This window comes from Equus caballus, chromosome 3, assembly GCF_041296265.1.
Source record: "Equus caballus isolate H_3958 breed thoroughbred chromosome 3, TB-T2T, whole genome shotgun sequence".
NCBI lineage: Eukaryota > Metazoa > Chordata > Mammalia > Perissodactyla > Equidae > Equus > Equus caballus.
Window position 1 is genome coordinate 23,114,943 of NC_091686.1, and position 6,156 is coordinate 23,121,098.

Here is a 6,156-nt window from a genome sequence, read left to right on the forward strand (position 1 = left end):
CTGCATTTATTTATTTTGGGTACCGTCAAAGCCCCTGAGATGGGGTGGAAGGCTGGGGGCATTCCAGGCCTCCAACACTATCTCCCACCCCTCAAAGCTGCCAGAACAGGCATTCCAAAACCCACTCAAATCCCCACATCCTTGAGATGAAGTTGAAATTCTCACCGGACCTTCAAGGTGCTTCAAAATTTGGTCCCCGCCAATTCCCTTCATCCTGTCTCTCCTTCTCCTCCCTTCATCCAGCCCTGCAGCCCTCTTGAACTTCCCACCCTTCCCCACTGACTCAGCTTTCGTACTTGCTGTTCCAGCTTCCTTCCCACTGCCTTATAGACTGTTCTTCCTCCTTACGCGAGGAGCTGTCCTGGACCGCCCAGGCAGCCTCAGTCAGTCTCCTCTGTGCCCACAGGATGGGCTGTGTGCCTTTATCAGGAGCAGGGAGCCTGTCTTAAGTATCTCTCTCCCTAGTTTCCAGAACCATGGCCAGCCACCCCAATATTTGTTGACCAAGAAAATGAACACATGGGTTTTCTATCTTTTATGGCTAATTCTTGTACCTTCCCAAGGGCTCTGGAACATGGCTTTGACCTTCCACAGTAATGGGTCCCTAAGTGCCAGCTGCTTTACCTATGTTGTCTCATGTAATTCTATGGCACAGGTATTAACATTTCCATTATACGGACGAGGAAACTGATGCTCAGAGAGGTCCAATGACTGCCTACTCCTGGTTATTGGTGCAGCCAGGATTGGAACCCAGCCTCACCAGCATGTGCTCATTCACTGTGCTGTGTATGCAGCCTCCCAGTATCCTACCAGGGTGGGGAACAAAAGCCCACAGACTTCTGGGGAATTCTTCACTCTGTCCAAAGATCCCTTAAACCTCTGCTTTGAGGAAGGTGGCTGAGAGACGGGAAGGGTGGCATCCAGATCTGATGGCAGGAGGAGGCTGAGAGTCTGGGGGAACTTCAGAAAGAGGCCAAGCTGACCTGCCATCCCCCAGTGCGCAGCTCTCCAGCCTTAGCACATATAGGGGCCTAACACAAAAAATCCCCTAACAGGAGATTAGATAAGAAGAGGGGAAGAGATCAAGATGCTCCTGAGATGACCTTCTCTATTCTGCCCATCTTGTAAAATGGCCCAGGGATGGCCCCCGGGCTTGAAAGAACCCTCCAGCGCCAGCTATACTAAGTGCTTTACAAACACTATCGCAGCCTTTCCTGGACGCCTACGAAGTTTTATAGTCTGTATTTTACATGTGAATTAATTGAAGTTATTAGCTGAGAGTTCAAGGTCAGGCAGCTATGCCAACAAACCCAGGATAGCCTGCCTTCAAAGGTCAAGTCCTAACCACTATGGTGGACTGCCTCCATCCCCCCTTCCTGAAAAATCCCCAGAGAAAACAAGTTCCCCACCCACCCCCTCATGCGATCACGGCCCTGGAAATTAGGAAATTAGTCTCATAATTCCTATGAGTCAGCTGAACCTACATGTAACATGAGCTGAACTACAAAAATGTTCTTGTCCTTTGCCCCAAGTATTCATTCTGGATGGAGAATAAAAATCCAAGGAGAGGGAAAAAATTTAAAACACTAGAAAAAGTTATTTCCACAGAGTTGTCCATAAAAGTTGAATTATTAATTGCAAAACACCTGGAAGCAATCCAACGTCATAATCAAGGGACAAAGGCTGCACATCCTCAGAAGAGTTCGTTAACGTGGCAGATACATGGACCTTAAAAGTGACATGGAGTTAGTTGGTTTATGTGCACTTAAATTAAATGCAAAATGTAAAGGCAGAACACTTCATTTTAATTTTAGAATACTGTCTGAATGAGAAAGGCTTACGCCATTTTATTTTTTTCCTTTCCTCTAAATAATTTTAAATCAATTAGTTTTGATTAGGTAATTCATGCATGTGATAATTCATGCACATAGTATGTCGAGGTCTGAAGACCTAAGCAATATACAGTGGAACAGCCCCCAGTAACCCATGACAACCATTTAAGAATGTGGGTTTAGGGCCAGCCATGCTGTGGCAGGCGTCCCACGTATAGAGGAGAGGAAGTTGGGTGCAGATGTTAGCTCACAGCCAGTCTTCCTCAGCAAAAAGAGGAGGATTGACAGCAGATGTTAGCTCAGGGCTAATCTTCCTCAAAAAAAAAAAAAAAAAGAATGTGGTTTTATTAGTTTACAAAACTCAGAAGGGAACACAGAGAGAAGTAGCTTGCTTTATGGTTATTTTCATCAGCTTTTTTCCTGCAAGGCTGATGAAAGCAAAGGTTTAAAAATGAAACCCAGAGCAGAGAACTCACACCATTTCTCTGACACATAGTTCCGAGCTTCTTGGCCGGGACTGTCTTTTTCAAGTCTAGCTCAAATCCCTCTTACTGTGATCTGTGAAGGAAGCAGCTAAATTGGGGTGGAGAAGTCCGGCAAAGAAACTATGTGAGAGAAAACCGACTGCCTTCTTACCTGTTCACGTACCAGGACGCGGTCTTCTAGGGCTTTGCTGGTGGCTTTAAGGGCCTCCAGGGCCCAGAGCAGGTGCCTAAGGGCTGGGGGCAGTGGGTGCCAGGTAGGGAGAGGCTCTGGCTTTCCCCAGCCCACAACCCAGGCTTCTCTACTGATGGGAAGGGCGGGGAAAGCAGGCCACTGCAGCTCCAATTCAGAAACTGGAGCCAACAAGGGCGGGGCAGGGCCACGTGTCCCCAGCCTGCTTGGAGTGTGGAGTAGGAGGGAGCCACACACCCAGAGGATCAGCCAGAACTTCTGATCGAGGGCACCCAGCAAGTTAATGGTGGGACTCCCCTGAACAAAGTCCTGGATCCCAGGTAGGCTGGGCTGTTTTAAGGGGCTACCCCACTGCCTCTCCAGAACACATTTGCTCTGACAAAACACTCTTCTTACGAAACTTAGTAAAACCGAATGATGTGGTAGTGACTGGAGTGCATGTGGATGTAGGGGGACAAACATTAGACAAAAAAGCCTTCAGGGTCAGCCCCATGGCTGAGTGGTTAAGTTCGTGCACTCTGCTTCAGTGGCCTAGGGCTCGCCAGTTCGGATCCTGGGCGCGGACCCACACACCGCTCATCAAGCCATGCTGCAGTGGCATCCCACATAGAAGAACTAGAATGACCTACCACTAGGATATAAAACCATGTACTGGGGTTTTGGGGAGAAAAAAGAAAAAAAAAAGAGGAAGATTGGCAAGAGATGTTGGCTCAGGGCCAATTTTTATTACCAGAAAAAAAAGCCTGTGATAAATATCAGTGTTGAAGACCAATCAATTCCTCAGTCTACAGATGGAGACATGAGCCCAGAGAAATGAAGTATGTAACCCAAGATCACACAACCAGGGCTTCCCCATGACTCGGGACCTGTCCTGGCGTAACGTGAGATCTGACACAGCACTTACAGGAGTTCCTGGGGACACAGAAAAGAGACCCTCTGCCCTCAGCCCCATTTCCAAGGACACAGGCCTCTCACTTTGCCTGGGTCACAGCGAGTGCTGAGAATGGCTCTGCCAGCCATTTCTGAGGGCACTGCAAAGGCAGCTCCGTCTCTATCTAGTTTTCATAATAAGCTCCCCCATTTACCTAGACTGTATTTGGAGTAATTAGGGGTGGGCCAACCCCCCAAGTGATCCTTTAGCTCCTCCACAGTGGACAAGTGGGGAGCAGGGGACAGCGGAAGGGCTGCATTCAATGCATCAAACTATCCAAAAAGATAGTTTACAGCGTTTCCCTGAAAGTGAGCATAGACTCCTTCATTAAGGGGCCTCTTATTCACAGCTAAGATTCCACAGCACCTAGTTTAGCATGTCTTCTTCTGAAGGTCAGTCCTCAGCACAAGAAGTTGTTCAAGAAATGGTTTCTTGATTGGATTGACAAAACTGGATTCCAGGTTTGTCTCTGAACATTCAGCAGGACAAATGTGCCCACACTGGAATGCATGAAGCTAATTCCCCACCCCCGTCCCCAAGGCAGTGGCTACACTGGCCACACCCTCTGCAGGGCCTTGCTGTAGAGCTCTGCCAAGTTGATTCATACCAGTCAGGCAGCCTGTGGGAGGGCAAGAGGGGCTTGGGGCGATGGGGGCACAGCCACAGGATCTCACTGGGGCCTCACAGGAGCCTGAACAAACTCCACTGTGCCCCTCCAGGGCCTCTAGGCTTGGAACAATGCCTCTTTCCTCCACAGGATTGCAAACAGGACTGAAGTTCAAGATGGAGGTGGCTCCAGGTCTCCCTGGGTTTCCAGACCCAAGGTCAGTGGGCACGACCCTTCAGACCCCCTGGACACTCAAGGGAAGGCACTTTGCTGTTACTATAACTCCTGGAGGTTGATCTCATTCTCCCCATTTTACAGACAGGAAATCAAGACTGCTTAGAGATTGGCGAACCTAGGTCACCTGACTCCATCTCCGGCGCTCTTTCTATGGCCTTCACTCCTACCTGGCATTTGGCAGATAAGATCTTGTTTCTGATCACTTTATGTGGTGAAGTTGCCTTTCTCCAGTTGCAGCATCAGTTCCTTAAAGGCAAAAGATTCCCCAGCGTGCCCGGTTAACAGCATTAGGCCCTAATAACCCAGTAAATGTTAATACTTCTTTTGACTGTCACGTCACTAGCTTATCCACATTTATTCATGGCCCCAAATTATTAACTTGTGAAAACTCTCCCCAAATGTCCTAATCAAAAGCAACTCTCATTCCCTGAGATTTTGTTTACAGTCAGAGAAAGGAGTAAATTCTGTTGGGTGGGCCTGTGGATTATTTTGAAATTTTGAAAATTTGAAAATCAGACTCTAGGAGGCAGAGTTAGAGGTGGGGAACCGAGATGGGTTTGCCTCTGGAATTACAACCAAATCTGACTGGGTACTGACAAAGCTGCTAGACTGGGGGGGTGGGGTGGGATGGGGCGGTGCTAACAGGGGCTTTTAGCTACTTCCAGTTGAGTCTCTTGGTCTTTTATTTATTTCAGTAAAAGACTCCTGGTCTTTTATTGAAAACTGGAATTTTCAAACTTGCTTGTTTTTGTTTTATTTTTGCTTCATTTTGAATAAGAAGTAATGTTCCCTCATTCCCCACCAGATCTGGTGATTTCCAGGTCTGATCATTATCACCAGATTGTGAAATACACAGATGCCCAGACATCGCCAGCAGATTCTTAGGAGTATGTCTGGGGTGGAACCCAGGAATCTATTCTGACAAACTCAGATGATTCTATGTGCAGCTGAGGTTAAACTGACTGTAACAGGTTTCCTACTGTTTCCTGACCAAAAACCTTTGGCTACCCACCCTCCACCTTCTCATTTTTCAGACTTGGGACCTTCTGATTTTTCATGGAAGTCCCAAGGCTATGCCTGTTTTATCTGAGGAAACCAGAGACATGGCCCTTAGGCTCTTCTGAAACTTGCTGCCAGGCTCTCCGGCAGACTCATCTCACCACCAGCCTCAGATCGACAGGAACTTCTAGATTATGGAAACTCCTCTCCAGGGGCCAGGCCCGTAGCCAAGTGGTTAAGTTCACGCACCCTGTTCGGGGGCCCGGGATTTCACCAGTTCAAATCCTGGGTGTGGACATGGCACCGCTCATCAAGCCACGCTGAGGCGGCGTCCCACATGCCACAACTAGAAGGGTCCACAAATAAAAATACACAGCTATGTACTGGGGGGTTTTGGGAGAAAAAGGAAAAATAAAATTAAAAAAAAAAAAAACTCCTCTCCAACTTCTGGATGCAGAGCAGACCTGGGAGTAGGTGGCACATAGTAGGTGCTCAATCAATACTGACGGAATAAATGAATTTAGCAGCATCTTCTAGTGGGTTAGGCATGTCTCCTCATGATGGCTTTCAAAACTTCTAAAGAAGTAGCTCTTGGCTGTGCCGGTGCAGACTGCTGAAGGGGATTCTTTGGACTGCTGTGTAGTCTGTTCTGCTGATTTCAGTTCACTTGAACTTCATACGAGCCCTGAACCCTGGGCTATCAGGTCCTCACGGAAATCAGCCACCAACCATGAAGGTGTTCACTGAGTCCCTGCCACGTACCCCCAGAGCAAGCCATCTATCCCCGATATTTGTTTGAACAAGGTTTGATTTCAGCAGCAAGAGATGGATCTTCTGAGCTCTGGATTGAGCCTTTTTTAATTAAAAAAAAAAAA

At 47.7% G+C, this 6,156-nt stretch overlaps 1 protein-coding gene and 1 long non-coding RNA gene across 5 annotated transcripts in view; one reads left to right on the forward strand and one right to left on the reverse strand.

The window, feature by feature from the left end:
• The window catches only part of IL34 (interleukin 34), a 57,302-nt gene extending 54,617 nt beyond the window's left edge, over positions 1–2,685 (reverse strand). Inside the window, exon 1 of one of the 4 annotated variants that reach the window (XM_014738462.3) lies at positions 2,469–2,685. The gene's annotated coding sequence lies outside the window, so the exon portion shown is untranslated. The remainder of the gene's footprint in view (positions 1–2,468) is intronic. The other 3 variants (XM_023637308.2, XM_070262031.1, XM_070262037.1) reach the window with 3 other exon arrangements.
• Positions 2,686–2,720: 35 nt separating this feature from the next.
• Positions 2,721–6,156, forward strand: LOC106782951 (uncharacterized). Its single transcript, XR_001380371.3, has 3 exons — positions 2,721–2,827; positions 4,196–4,262; positions 4,364–6,156. It is a non-coding gene; the product is annotated as an uncharacterized lncRNA (long non-coding RNA).